At 51.0% G+C, this 15,350-nt stretch overlaps 1 protein-coding gene and 1 long non-coding RNA gene across 4 annotated transcripts in view; one reads left to right on the forward strand and one right to left on the reverse strand.

Annotated features, from left to right (window-relative positions):
* Nucleotides 1-1,462, reverse strand: part of LOC106741766 — a 60,642-nt gene extending 59,180 nt beyond the window's left edge. Inside the window, exon 1 of the long non-coding RNA XR_001374210.1 lies at nucleotides 1,381-1,462. This is a non-coding gene — a long non-coding RNA (uncharacterized LOC106741766). The remainder of the gene's footprint in view (nucleotides 1-1,380) is intronic.
* LOC106741764 (DE-cadherin) overlaps nucleotides 1-15,350 on the forward strand; it is a 156,497-nt gene that overhangs the window by 113,090 nt on the left and 28,057 nt on the right. The gene's annotated exons all lie outside the window — the stretch shown is intronic.

Below are 15,350 nucleotides of genomic sequence, written 5' to 3' on the forward strand. Positions count from 1 at the left end.
AGGTAGTCCGGGCTCGACCCAGCGTTTCTCCCGACTTTGTATCGTTTGACGAGCGAAGAAAAACTCGGCGAAATTTCCGTCGTGACGCAGCCAAACGAGGTCGTGCCGACGTCGTCGCGTGTAAAGCGTTAACCCGTGACCACGCCTTCTAACTCTCAAATGTCTCGTGGAAATGTATCGGTTCTCTCTGCCCCTCTCTTTCGCATATTTAGTCGAGTTTGGCCCCGACGGCTTATTACACAGCTGTGAAACCTCCAACGAGACGCACGCGACGATTATACCGCATAAGAAAGCGCGAACGTACTTTGGGATTAACACCTACTTTGAAATCGGAGCTCGGATACCAACGCGGCGTTGTGTGTCGGAACGTTATCGAATGTCGCGCGAGCGAACGAGACTGTAATGCGACGCGAGGTAATTTCGTTTCTTCGCTCGAAAGTTATGTTTCCGTGAGGAAAAGAACGGAAAACGGAAAACTACGAGTCCCGTAAACCTCGTAAAACGACGGCAGTCGACAATCAATCGTTACTCAGCCAGAAAAAGGAAATACAGTTTTTGTATTAAAAAAAAAAAAACGAAAATAAACAAGAGAGAAGGTTCAAATAAAGAGCGACGGTGGAACGCGATATTTGATTACGAATTTATGCGTCCGCCGGTCATAGGAATCAATACGATGTTTCCGATATTTGCGCGAAATTGTTTGTCCCCAATCCATTGTTGTATCGAAACTCAAATTTGAATGAAATCAACGAGGATTTAATCGAGATGCGTAATCATCGGTATTGTTAATGCCGAAAATGAAATCACTTCCGCGGACGTGAGCCATCGGTAATTATCGTAATTAAAATCATACGTGCGAAATGATATGAATCTGATATGATTAGCTCAACGATGTAATCGCGGGCGAATTTTTCGTCCCTCCGAACGCGTGCGCGCGTTCGCGAAAGAGAGACAGAGCGGGAGAGAGAGAGAGAGAGAGTTGGGGGGACGAGACGATTCTCCTCGCGCGATCGATCTCAAGCCGCGGCGTTTTAATTTCCACGTTAAACTTATAAAAGAACAAACACCGCCGACTCGTCTCTCACGAATGAATATCGACGCTCGTATTTGTAAAGCAAGGGATACTTATTAGTGTTCCATTTATCGGAGCGATAATTAACGGACGAAGTAATTGCGATCGCCATTATGAATAAATTAAACGGGGGTAGTCACCGGGCATATTAATCGAGCGGTTGCGCGAGGGGGAGCGCGCTCCTGTCCGAAGATGTACCTTCGAGTCATCCGAACCGATCTCAGACTTTCACGGGTACTCTAAACACACACACACACACACCGACTGCTTATACGTCTTATCGGGAACGAAAATGTACTTCCTTATACCTTTTCGCGCGGCATCTCCTCTCCCCCGCTTTTCATCGGCTTCCCAAGTGACTTCCGTAATGCTCAGCGCGATGGCTCAAGTAGAATGCACGAGGCGGGTCGAGTTTCTATAAATAGACCTTGCTCGATAAAGTGGGGACACGGGAGACAGAGCCAAGTTCGACAGTGTTGCGCGCACGGTGACAGGTATCAAGGACGTGATTCCCGAGTACGAGTGGCCGTAAATATGACACGGACGGATATTAACTTCCCTCGAATGTCGCGGAGGTGTTATCGTGAGATAATTATTAAGCGTCCGCGCGACGCGCCTCTCGGAGAGCCGCGTACGGCGCGATGTAACCAAGAGAAGCGCGAATTATCGGAGACGTCGAATGCGATGTCGGGGCGAAGCCGAGGAGCGACGATTCTTCACGGCGCCGAGACAGCGAAAGCGATGATCCCCCTGACAAGGGGGCGAATTAATCGCCCCGCTAAAAGTTGCCGCGCGCGCAATGATAAATAGCGCGGGCGCTCGCGCGAGATTACGGGGGATTAAATTTTATACGGCCGGCTTTAACCGGCGAACAATCTCGCCGTCGCGTTATATCTCTGATATCGCCGTTCTGATGCCGCGCCCGATGAGGAATCGGAAGAAGCGCGATAGAACGTTTCCTGGCCCGAGTTTCCCTTCCTTTCTCTCTCTCTCTCTCTCTCTCTCGCCCGGTGTAACCGGTAGATACCGGGATTCGCGTGAGTTACGTTCTTATTGTAAACGGACGGTGCCTTAGGACGGTAACTGCCGGCCATCACGAAATTAAGCGGCGCTACCCCGATAATCAGCAGCCTTATCGAGCGGAGGGAAGGCCGAAAACGCGCGGAGGATCGCGCGAGAATCTTCGGCCCCTTCCCCTCACGAACGACTCTTTGCATCGCCGACTCGGCGGTGCATCGGGAATGCATCGATCCCCCACGACGCGTCTGTCGCGGGAAAAGGACCGCGATTCCCCGTCGTGGAAAAGGCCATTCAGCGTTAGTCCTACTCCATTGGATTCGACGACAACAATGCGCCGCAACAATAGACAATAGATCGTAGTGGGACAACAATGCCCTTCCGCGGAATGTATATTGCGCGCGCGCGCGCGGAGTCGTTACCCGCGAGTCGTGTACCACGTGTAGCACGCGGCCGATCGAGAGCGCGCTCCTTTTCCGCCCTCGAACTTCGACGATGCAATATTTCGGCGCGAGCGGCACCACCGCGCGCTTCCCGGAAGTGAGTTCTCGTCGGAGGAACACCTCGCCGCGCGCGAGAGCGAAAGCCCCAGAGAGAGAGAGAGAGAGAGAGAGAGCCGCCACTAGTACGGGATATTCGCGCGTTAATCCTTCCAGCCGGCACGAAAACGACAATGAGGCGGGACGGACAATAGATCCGGCGAAGAAAACAATGCCGGAAGAAGGGGGATATAGGAATGGCGAAGGAGGATATATCGAACGCGCGAGCGCGCCGCGACCGACCTATCCTCCCCCTCTCCACCCTCGCGTGTCTCTCTGTGCGGACAATTATTCGACGTACAATGCTCCGTTAATACGTTTCGAATGGAGTCGATGGGGTCTTTGCACTCGCGCGATAGCCGAGCGCGAGCCGTGTGTGTCGTCGCTCGGATATACCTAATTAATCGCGCATGAGACTGTATCGCGTCGCGAGAATGCGGCGATCTCCCCTCTCCCTCCCTCTGTCTCGTTCGGGCTTCGCCTCGGCATACTTCTATCAATGCGGACCTTTGTTCGTTGCGTGCGCCTAACTACATAGCGTATACATACTACGACGTCGCGCGCGCCCGACAACGGACGCGCCGTCATACGCGGCCGACCGAATCGGAGCGCTCGATCTCGCACGGAAATATCGAAGATCCGTTTTACATTAAGCTGAGATCGCGCGCTGAAAGAGGGCCCACTGCGCGTACGTGCGCGCGCGAGCAAAACCCCGCGTGTCGCGTAAGCGAGGCGCGTTTTCCCCGCATTACGCGTGGAGTCGCGCGCGAGCCCCAGCAACCGGTTCCCAGGTGGTGGAATGGAGGAGACCCGGCAATTGCCGACGTGATATCGTGCTCTCTCTCTCTCTCTCTCTCTCGCATCGCCGTGGGCGCGCTTCGACCCTTCTCGTTCCTCGGCCGGGAGATAGTTCGCTAGGTGGTTCTCGGGTTTTCCGCGGACGACGGCCTTCTTCCACGGGCGAGTCCCGGCGATGCGGGAATCTCGGGTCCGCGGGAAATTAGCTTCGAGCTGGATCGAAAGAATAAGAGGAAGAAGAAGAAGAAGAATGAGAAGAAGAAGCTCCCAGTTGGGAGGGCTCGTTCGTTGCGGCGGTGTCGAATAACCGCGCGCTGGGAAGGAGATTCCACGCTGAAAAATGCACACCAACGGGAAAACCGAAGGGATTCCCCCCCCTCCCCATTCCCGGTTCCGTAAGAATTCCGCGCGGCTGACTCTTCAAAGAAGAAGCGCGCGCGGAGGTATCGCGTCGTGGCCGGAAATTTTCGACCATTTCCTACGTATCTCTCGTGGGTTTAAGTATTTATTGCCATCTCCGGCGGAGATCGAGCGTTCTCCGTCGCGCGATACTTCACCCAACTTCAGACGCAACCGTAGACGCATCATTATGCCCGTATTCGGAAGATACATGGGGGCTGCACCCCGACGGCGGTGGATGTCTCCCCGACCCCTATCGGCGCGCCGCAAACCCCGTGTGTGCATACCCCGTTGATTATTCTCTATACCTGTACGCTTCCCTATAGTCATCCGAGCGTCGGGATGCACAGCGCGCGACCGTTGATAACGATAACCGTACACGCGAGGGCGACGAGCGCTACGGCAACGACGACGGCGGTGCTCTACTATTTTTTACGACACACGAGAACGCCAGATGGAGAGGATGACGTAGAAAAAGAAGAGCGCATGTGAGAGAGAAAGAGAGAGAGAGAGAGAGAGAGAGAGAGGGAGCGACGAGAGGTGTGGTGGTTGCGGCCCGAAGCGGCGACGGGTCACGCGAAGCTAAAATTTCATCCGACGACACAAAAGCGTTCCAGTCGTGATCTCCTTCGTCTCTTTGTGTCCAGGTTGAAGCGGAGTTTTCGGGAACGCGGTATTCTTCGTCGGTCGGACGTGCATTATAAAGCCGTCCCTCGCTGGACGTGTTCGTTACAATGAACGAAATTGCCGCGGGAATCGCGTATCTATCTCGAGGAGAGACGCGACGATAATTCTGTCTTCCCCACTGATACCCGCGGGTAACTTTCCTTGATTGATAATGAATCGCCGAGGAATATCGGACGGGCGAGGAGATGACCGCTGAGAATTTAATCGAGAAATTAAAGTACTCTCAACCACGTTCCTCTCGCGACGATATCGCGACTATCTACGGCGCTCGTTTTCAAAATTAACGCTTCATCGGCCATATCCTGTGAAATACACCTTCTAACTTCGAGATAGCGCTGCAGTAAAATGATAAGCAGTTGACTCACGCTCCTCCATCGTGTATTCTCCTCTCTTAATCTCTTCTACCTCACGATATTGTCGCACGGCTTCGACGTGGTGCATCCACTCCCTTCGGTTAATTTGTGTCTTGCACGTGGCAAAAAATATTGTGGTGAAAATTATCGCAAAATTTTGTAACGTTGGATCATATCGAAATTGTGACCGAAATTATGATGTGTGTCATAGTCTTTAGTGACTCATATGTACACATCGCTGAAGATTACGACACATAATAATTGCATTCATAATTCCGGTACGGTCCAGCATTGCACGATTTTCTTCATTACAAATTTTATTCATTACGTAACATTCACTACAATATTTTCTCTGTGTAGATAAATCTGCCGTTCACATAAGTTTTTTTTTTTTCTTTAATTTATTCCTTTTCAATTACTTTTGCTTTAATTCATTAAGCCGATTTCTTTTATTTTCGGACATCCGTAAGTGAATTCTTCAGAACACGGAAAGCGGCTGTGCTATAAGCCATAATTTAATGAATAATTCAATTAGTACACGGTTGTATCAAAGAGATACACGCGATCGTTGGTGTAACTTTCCGATTGTGACCGTCGGAATGTTAATACACGAGACCTCGGGAATCGTGGGGATCGTGGGACGTTGCGGCGCAACGTCCACGGCTTTGCGAAGCTGAAACAGACCCGTTTTATGAACTCTTGTGTGACCGTTCTATTTGGCGAGCCGCGTACACACACACACACACACACGCGCGCGCGCGCGCGCGATCTTTACCGCTCGGCTTATTTAACTCCGCGAGTTCAGCTGCCGCGGGCTGAATTATTCGAGTGACATGTGACAATCGTCCGTGCACTTTTCTCGAACCTCGACCCTCGAATGAAGTTCAATGTTCCCAATAATGTCAGGTCGATATCCGTTTTCGCGACCCCCCCCTTTTTTTTTCACCCATATAGAAATTCGACGCACGCGGTGCCAATCACCTTCCCGTGCGTTGACGTCGCGCAAACCTGTTGTGGCACTTCCGCGCGGACACGCGTCCACGTGTTCTCCGGGTTTTACCGGGGCTATTAAAAGTGACGACTTTAAATCCGCGTTTTACGAACAACGAGCGCGCGCATCCGTCGTGACCGGGCTCTGACGGAGCGCGGTAACTCGCGCCCACGCGCGCGCGTACCACGCGCGTCCTCAGCCTCGTAAATGAGATGGAGTCTACAAACGCAGCGGGTGTAACGTGGATTGTAATAAATTATGAGACCGGCGGTAACGCGGGGCCGTTATGAGCGAACGAGCGCGGGCGTGCGCGTTTTCGCGCGCGCACGTCCCGCGCGAATCGTCGTCGACGCGCCGTTCCAAGTGGCGCTTTTATTTGCTCGCTGCAGCGAAATACCGTGCTTCAACGCGAGCAAACAACCCCGGGGAGAGGCAACATTCGACAGCAGCCGAGGACCGGGACTCGTCTGTCGCCTTTGTCGAGAACTCATCCACCAGGCAGTTCGCCGGAATATCCGGATCGTGCGCTGCCGTTGTCACGATGGAAAAATCGGGCATCGTCTTCCGCTGGATCTTCTCGGAGTAACGAAGCGCGCTCTACGTGAAAGAGCATCTGTCTCCTTCCCCTCCCCCGTTTTTCTCTCTCTCTCGTCGAGCCGAGCAGAAGAGACGAGAAACACGGATACGCGAGCGCACACGAAAATGTATCTGCCTTTTTACGAGCGGCAAGATGTCACCGGGGGTACGAAGCGAGGTACGAGAGCGGATTTGGTGCCTGCCTGAGTACAACGTGTGTGCTCGAGGCCGGCTGCCTCGTAAACTCTTAACGGCCCGGCAGTTTTAGGGTCGATGTCTCATACGTCGGCCGCGCCACGCGCTACGTTTCGCGTTATTATCGCGCATTTACGCCGACAAGCGCGAACAACACACGGCGCGAAGGAACGCGACTGTTACTGCCGGCAGCCTGCGAATCCGAGTATGACGCGACCCGAAGTCCCGGCAGTTTACGGCGACGACTCTCGCTCCGCTTAACCAATGATAAGCCGCCGTCGCGGATGGTTTAATGCGGATTTTCCCCGGATGCGGATCTCAGGTTCGCGCGAACCGTCGACGAGTATCGGAAATCGCATCAAAGCGCTCCGCGTATTTCGGACCCGCCGCCGCGCGAGATCGGATATGCGCGTTTTAATAGTGGAACACTGAAATCGTAACGGCGGGTATAAACGCTCCGCTTTGTCGATACCGTCGTTTCCGTTGCGCCAACTAAAATTACACATCGGATCCGATGGATAATGCCGGTTTATGAATTTTCGACGTCGCGTTTCGGGCATCCGGAGCGTGCTGAACCCCGGATACGCCGAGACGCGATCGTGCCTTCGCACTCTCGTGTTTTCGCGTTGCGGGAGGTAAACCCAGCTGATAATCGCGGGAAAAGAAGGAGGACGACGATGATCGCCCGTAAGAATGGATTGAGTGGTTCCGAGATTGACCTCGATACGCCACGCGAGGAATATCAGGACCACGCGCAACATATGATGGCGTGCGGTGGCGCAGGTAAACGCGCGCACGAGAGTGACTCGGGCCTCACGGTGAGGCAAAGTAGTCGGCAAGTTGCTTTTAATTGAGTTAGGCGCGGCGACAGTAATCCATAATGCGCCCACGTGGGGGATTGAGCTAGCGAGCGAAAGAGTGAAGGAAGGAAGGAAGGAAGGAAGGAGGGAGAGGGAGGATGGATGAAAGAGCGTGTTGAGAGAGAGAGAGAGAGAGCGGTGGTCACCGGCGCGCGGAGGGTTGGAAAGGTGGAGAAATGCCAGTGTGGTTTCACCCTCGCAGCGGCGCCCCGACGCTGCCTCACGTAGCCTGCAACGTCCCGTTCCGGCCCGTCCCGTCGCAGTCGCGTGTATACGGGACCCCGCTTTAGCTTCGATTATCGATACGGAATGCACTTACGGGCGCATAATGCAGTCACGAGCCGGCGGCACCGGTCGTCCCACAGTCAGGCGTATCCGCCTCGCGAGCCGTCCTTACGCGCAGCGCGATATTCCGCGTCGCGTCCTCGCGTAAAGCTTGGTATACACTGAACGAACGAACGAGGAACGAGCGGCGAATGCAAAGGAGGAGAATCCATAAAGCCTGTTTCCGGCTCCCTCTCTCTCTCTCTCTCTCTCTTTCTCTCTCTTTCTCTCTTTCTTTCTGAATTTTATTTTAAAGTATCAGAAACTATTATTGTGAGAATTATTGAAATGGAATCGTTTTAGCTGAAACGGACGTACTCCGACGTCTCTTTCTCCTGCAATTCCAAATAATCCTATTTTTACCATCAACGATTTTTATGTCATCTACATTTCATCCCCTTTCGTTTGTGTACGTTTGTGCGTGTTTGCAGGTGAGCGCAGGTGTTGGTTTTGCTGATAAAGAGTGTACAAGAATGTATGTTATATAATTGTGTATATGTAATTGCGTCATTATTTGTACACAGGTGTAACTATCTTTGGATTTTGTAGTGCACACTTTTCAACTTCCCGACTATATTTAACTAAATGTATCCATACTTAGTGTGAATTAAAAAATTATTGTTTTAATTGTTACTTTTAATTAATACGCTGAATTAACTGTACACACCTACCCTCACGGTCACGACTAAATTCATACGTGCGAGTGCTTTCAATTTAAGAGATTAAAGAAATGACATGTAGATGACATTAGAGCGCTGATAGTAGAAATGGGATTAATTAAAGGATAAGCAGGTGTCAAAATACGCCCGTTTGAACTGTAATCGTCCGATCTCAATAGTTCCCACAATAATAGAATGTTTCTGACACTCTGCAATAAAATTCAAAGAAAACCGAAAACCAGACACATGGACCATCCTTCTTTTCGTCATCATAATCTAGAAAATGTGTACGTTATAACGAATCCGAATGGAATCTTTCGATAAGATGCTTTATCCAAGATAGTTCATACGCATTTAGATACAAATATACACGTTCATATTACACATTCGCTATTCGGTCGTTATTCACTCGCTCAGTGTATATCCACCTTAATGTGTCCGTCCACTCGTATCGTTTGTATCTTTTTTGCCGTTCTTCTCAGCATTTTTCATTCCTCTTGTAGAGTCGACATTGTCGCGTTATCCATCGAGCGGACACGTGGCTGTATCTCAACGATACCGTCGTGAGACTCGCGACGGAGGTCGAAGGGACGAAGCTGGCGGGGAGGGTTCGTGTGGTGTTTCCATGTAGCGTTCGCGTCGGTTTCCTCACAAGCCAAACCGCGATGTACATCGGCGGATCGCTCGCGCGGGCTGGCTGGGTGTGTATCTTCACTATTCGGAGCGTTACTCTCACAACGAGCTCGGTCGCGTGGAATAAGAGTCGACGTTAATCCACCGCGGAGATCGCCGACAATTTCCAACCCTCCGAAACTTTGAAGTTCCTGAAAAAAGAACGGGGGGAGGGGGAAAATCAAAATAGAGGGAAAAGAAAGCAGCCGCGTGATGGATGTAACTCAATTATCACGCGATCGGCGATAAAACGAATCACCTGAAAGCGCGATGGAACAGCTCGGCGCGCGCTATTTTTATCGTACGTTACTCCCGGCTGATATTGTCCAACATCGATGTGTCTCGTTATTAATCGGTAAGGGAAAGAGAGAGAGAGAGAAATATCATCATTTGTTGTAAGATAGATAAGTTGAGAAATACGGTGAGAGGGACAGGAGGGAGTCATGATGTGGATTACGCACGTGAGCTTCGTACGCGTGTCACTGCGTGTTACGTATTGTTAGTCACGTTAACACGTGGCGTGATGACCTAGTTATCGATATCTCTCAGCCGTAATAATCCCCGTGAACCGTCGATGGTTTATAGGCGTCGCGCCGCCGCCACCGCCGCACCCTCTCCGTGGCACCGTGATCTTTCAACAAATTAACTCGACCGCTTCGACCAAGCCGCGCCGACGCTGCGTCGCATCGTGTGAATCGACCGGGTCTTCTTTTTCTCCGCACAGACAAATTTAATATCACAATTCAAGATTCATATTCTCATACTGTAAGAATAATCTGTAATCTTATATAAAGAGACCTGTTTATTTATGGAGAAATTCGGCACATCCACTAAAAATACAATCTTCTTACGTGTTATTTAAGAATAACAGCACCATCATTCTGTCACTCAAGTGGCACCTTTCGTCGCTTTTTCTTGAAGTCATTCAAAAATTCGCTCCCGTACGAAATAAGTCGCAATCGTATTTTCTTTTTAAATTACCGTTAAATGTGCAAGATACAAGCGTTGTGTATATATTTTCGCCGTCTGTTGCCGATTGTCGCTCGCTCACTGGGCACGTTGTTTTCTCGTCACTTTGAACTTTCAAACCGTATGAAAAGAACTCGTTACATATGGGAAAAAAAATATGTTGGATGAAAAGAATGTGATGTGATAATATACAATTTTTAATTTGAAGACATCGTTCTTCTTATCCTATTCTCTTCCTCTCAATTTACAAACGTTGTTCTTGAATAACAAAAATACGATATTTTTCGCGGAACCATAGAATTTCTTCACGCGAGCAAGTTTCATTTTCATATTTAAAAAAAAAACATTCATAGTCTCGCTTACATATTAGAATATGAGTATTGAATCGATACTAATTTTTTCGTCCACGTGCGTCGCGTCGGCGGGATTATAGATTCAGGAGGCACCCTCGAGGATTCGCCTGGGGGCCGTGAATCGGGTCGCACGCAGGGTAGACACGTGGAGGACCTTCGAAGGTACGCACGCCGTCGGCGATCCAACGCGGGAAAGTGCGCGGAAGGCGCGGTAATGCGGTGGCCGAATTTGCATAAGCGTTAAGCCGAACGAAAGGCCGCGGCGACGTATAAATACCCCTGCCGGGGTTATCGTCGCGTGCGCAAACAGCTTTAGAGCCGTGCCTGCCTCCGGGGACTTTTATTGGCTATCTTTCGCGCGAAAACCGCGCGCCAACGTCTCCGTAAGGGCGCGCGCGGAACTAATTTGTTTATCAGCATTACGCACAGCGACACACTTATCGCCCTCCCATCGTCCTTTCCCCCCGCTCATCTCCGCTTCTCCTACGCCGTTCCTCCGGCCACACCGCGGGCTTTTTAATTAAATAAGTAGCGACCGGTTCGCGAACGCGCGTCGAGGCGCGCGATATCAGGCATTGTTAACTCCGAGCGCGCGCGTTTTAGAAATTACTCAGCGCGGAAGAGCAATCGCCGGGCGAATCTAATTAGCGGCTTACTAGCGATCCATCGCACTTTCCCGTCCCATTTCTGCCGCCCCCCCCCCCCCNACCGACTCGCTCGCGCCCAACTTTGACAATAACCCGAGCTTAATACTCTCCAGGAATCGGGGACAGCGACGTGTTTCTCGATATCTCCTTGGATCTGACCGCTTTCGGACCGGGCCGTTGGTAATCTCCTCGCCGGCGTAATTGATCCGATAATTACGCGGTCCCACACGCGGCAAACAATCGGGCAATAGCGGATCGATCATGCGGCGAGGGGCGAGAGGGGAAGGGGCACTTAGAGATCCGCGTTCGTTAAGCGTTATCGCGTAAGCGCGATGCGAACGGATGCGCGCTCGTTTCGCTATCAGCCGCGCGGTTAGGGTTCGCGGATAAGGGCGGGAGGGAGCGTAGGAAGGGGACGGGCGGTGAACGATTTTTAATTTTTCTCTTTTTAACTGGTCGCGATATCGCCCGAGCGAGCGAACGAGAGCGGGGAGGCACGTCCCCGCTGCAACAAACGACCGTAACTGCGCGCGATTACGATCAAAAGAGTGGGAATATAATTGGCTTTGTTTCCGGTAATGAGCGCGCGATAGCATCGGCGCGCCCGATGAATTCGTGCGAGCGTTTTCGCGTTTTCGTGTCGCCGGGTGCGACACGCGCGGATCGCCCGCCCGGAGATGCGTATCGGCCGCTTCAGGAAATATCGCGCGCGCCGCGCGATGCGTCGCGTCGTCCGGGCGAGATATGAAAAATGCGAAACGGCTCCCGAGCGATGCGAATCCTTTTACAGTTGACGCTTTTCCGATGACGTCGTTGATAACGCTGCTGCCGGCTAGATAATACCGGAAATGGCTTCTGCCATAGGGTCGATCTCGTTGTCGTCGTCGCCGAATCCCCGAGCGCTCTCGATGGCCGCCGAAAAATCCGCATTTCCATAAATTTTTTCTCCCCCTTCCCCCGGTCGGAACTCTCGGACGCTGCGACGACGCGGAATTATGGGACGCGGCACGCGCTGCTGCAATAAGCGTGGAAAAACGATAAATTCGGCGGCGAATGTTTTAGCCCAATTAGATTAGTTAATGGCGCGTTTTATCGCTGGGATAAACGCGCGCGCGCGTTTACGGAAAATTATAAAGATTATCCCTCGCGCCGTATGTTTCCGAGACTTTTCGCTGAAACGCGATTCGCCGGTATTAGCGGAATAACCGGCGGGAGGCTGCCGACGTTCTCTGTGTGTTACTGCTTAAACGGCGCGCAAACACAACGCCCTCCGAGCGACTCCAATGCGCACTTACTGAAATGAGAATTAATAATTTTCCAAGCCCGTGTTACGGATACCGTCGTCTTCGCGCCAGGGCAACGATGTTTCCGTAGGAATGAGGGGAAGGGGGAAAGGAAAAGAGAGAAGGAGAAAAAGGGAAGGGTAGAAATTGCGCAGCGGTGCGCGCGATAAGCGCGACCGGATCGACGACGACTGTCCTTTTACCACCGGTTAAACCACCTTATCGCCCGCTCCGATGTTTAACGTTGCTCACCCCGGCGGACGGAACTTGACGCGGTCGCGTTATCACGTCGGCGGAAGACGACGCGGATAAAAAAAGGGAAACCGGGTACGATGAACCGCGCGCCCGGTTCTTCCGGGGACGACGATCCTCGCGAATCCGCGGCTGGAAAATCACCTTTGCGGGACGCGGAGCGTGGCTTACAAAGTCAGCGTATTATTTCTCCACTTCATTCCGGTGGATTTCGCGCGCGGAGTCATGAATATTGGATCAACTAGCCGCTATTTCCATAATTTCCAGCGCGCCCGCGCGATCCCGCTCATCGATCGGTCATCGAAGAGCAATTATCAGAGTGCGGGCGATCAACTTCTCATTTACTCGGCATCGAGGCATATCGGAAGGTTAGAGAGAGAGAGAGAGAGAGAGAGAGAGAGAGAGAAATAATAATCGTGGAATTCAACTTCGCGTGACGAGATTGGACAGTACCGCCGTTATATGAATTGAGGGTTTTTCACAACTGCGGGTTACAGAGCGTTGCGCGTTGCCACCTCCGAAAAAAGAGGTACATATAGGAGAGAAAGAGAAAGAGAGAATCGGTGCGGTCGAATTCAATAAATCTCGTCCGCCGATAGTTTCGATAAATGGTTTCGATACGAGCGCACGCCGGACTCCATCCGCGGCGGCGAGGCTGCAACAACATACCTGGTTTTCGGCTTGTGACATCATTCGCCGGAGCGACGAGGGAGCGCTTCTTCGGGCGCGAAATAAAATCTAGGACGGTTGCGATCGGCCACGCGAATTCCTCTTAAACGGCATACGTGTGTGTGCCTTAACCTTTCTCGCGAGAGAGAGAGAGAAACGTTTTTTCTGCGAGCGCGGCGAACCTCGTGAAGAACGCGCATTTATTATTTTGCATCGCTCTGAAATATTTAACCCCAGCCACTCGTTCTCCCCGAGTCGCGCTCACGACTCCGATCATTTCTTAATTCGACGTCTAACCTTCCGATCTACTTGAGCGCACATTTACTCGTGAAATGTTCATCGTCCCGATTAAAATGGCAGGCTCTTCCGACTCCGCGATAACTTTACACAGGTCGATGCGTGCCAATAATTCAAGGGATGAATTGAGAATGAAACACAAAAAGATAATGGTGCGCGAACAGCGTGTGTCGTGCGTGGCAGTAACGCGCAAGAGGCGGAAATCGAGGTTGAAAAATAAAAAATGCCGCTGCACGAACAATGTGTCATGCGTGTTAATAATTGAAGAGATAAATTGAGTGCGAAAAGCGAAAAATAATGCACGAACACGGGTCATTCAGGCTTCAGTTTGTGAATTGTCACGAATTAAGGGAAATCCTTGAAATATTTGTCGTTCGGGGGCTGGTACGCTGCGCACCAATGATGTGTTGGTTTTGCAACCAAAAATAATGCGATGGATTTCAAACCGTTCGAATTATAACATTTGGTAACATCTGGTATTTTCTAAAGAGCGCGAAGTGAAATATTGAGAGTGAAATATGAGCATTTTTAACTTTCCATGATTCCTATGATTTATTACGAATCGGAAAATAAAGCTGGAAATTGGAAAGACCATTTCTGACGTGCAATCGTAAAATGAATTTAAACAAGAGCCAATATTAAATGGCATTCTAAAGATTCGAAAGCGGGGCGCCGAGTCGTTCGACCATCGATTATGTAAACTCATCAAAATTCGTTTGCCTCGATTACCGATTACATTAAATTTGCACAACTCTAAAACTGCGCCTTAGCTCTCCCTTGTTTAAATTTCATTCACGATCGTGAAAAAGTAATAGAGCAAATTACCGGCGTCGTTAGTCGTGGGAAGCGATAATGCCGCTGCTGGCGGATACACTTTGACGAACTGTGTTTGTATAAGATTTCTCCCGCTTTCTCCCCTACGTACGCCTCTTGCGCTGCGTGTACTTAAGAATCGCGCGGTATCGGAACGGATGCAGAATTATTATGCTCCTTTGTCCGATCGTACGAGCGAATTTTCATAACCCGATGTAGGTCGAACGGAATCGATTCAACTTCTGAACGAAGGGCTAATATTCATAGCCGCCGTTGCTGCATTGTTCGCGATATAGATGTAATGAAAAATCGCGATTTTCGCTGATGCGCACAGTCGCTCTCTCCCGGTACTTGAGCGCAGCGTCAGGCAGAATGAATGGCCAGGTGAAAACGAGGGAAAAAAAGAGCGTGCAAACGCGCCCTAACAACGCGCTTGCATCGTGTATCTCGTTCCACTCAACCGCGCGTACTCGCGCGCCGTGATACGTGTTGTTTCACCGCGAGCAGCGATCGGTGGAATTAATCTTCTCGATGGACCAATAATTGGCTGCGAACGCGCGCATAAGTCTGTCGTGCTGAAAGTCGTGCCCGCCAGCGCTAACCCTCGTGAGTCCGCTCGTTGTTGAAACTTGCCGTAAAATACGAAGCGAGCGTAAAACTCGATAAAAATGTAGCCGTTAATACGCGGAGCTTCGAGAGCAGTATCGAGTGAAGTATTTAATGGATCTCCGACGCGAAAGAACTGGGCTAACGGAGGACGACAGAGAGAGATGTTGTTCTCTCTCTCTCTCTCTCTCTCTACTCTAATCTCTCTCCGTCTGTCTCTGCCTCTCTCCTCGGAGATATCTTGAGGGAACGAACATCATCGGGCGTCGTAGTGGGAAGCGATAATGCTTGCTGGCGGACTAACGCGGAAATGCACGTA

This window comes from Dinoponera quadriceps, unplaced genomic scaffold (genome assembly GCF_001313825.1).
Source record: "Dinoponera quadriceps isolate SergipeBrazil2010 unplaced genomic scaffold, ASM131382v1 scaffold587, whole genome shotgun sequence".
NCBI classification, from domain to species: domain Eukaryota; kingdom Metazoa; phylum Arthropoda; class Insecta; order Hymenoptera; family Formicidae; genus Dinoponera; species Dinoponera quadriceps.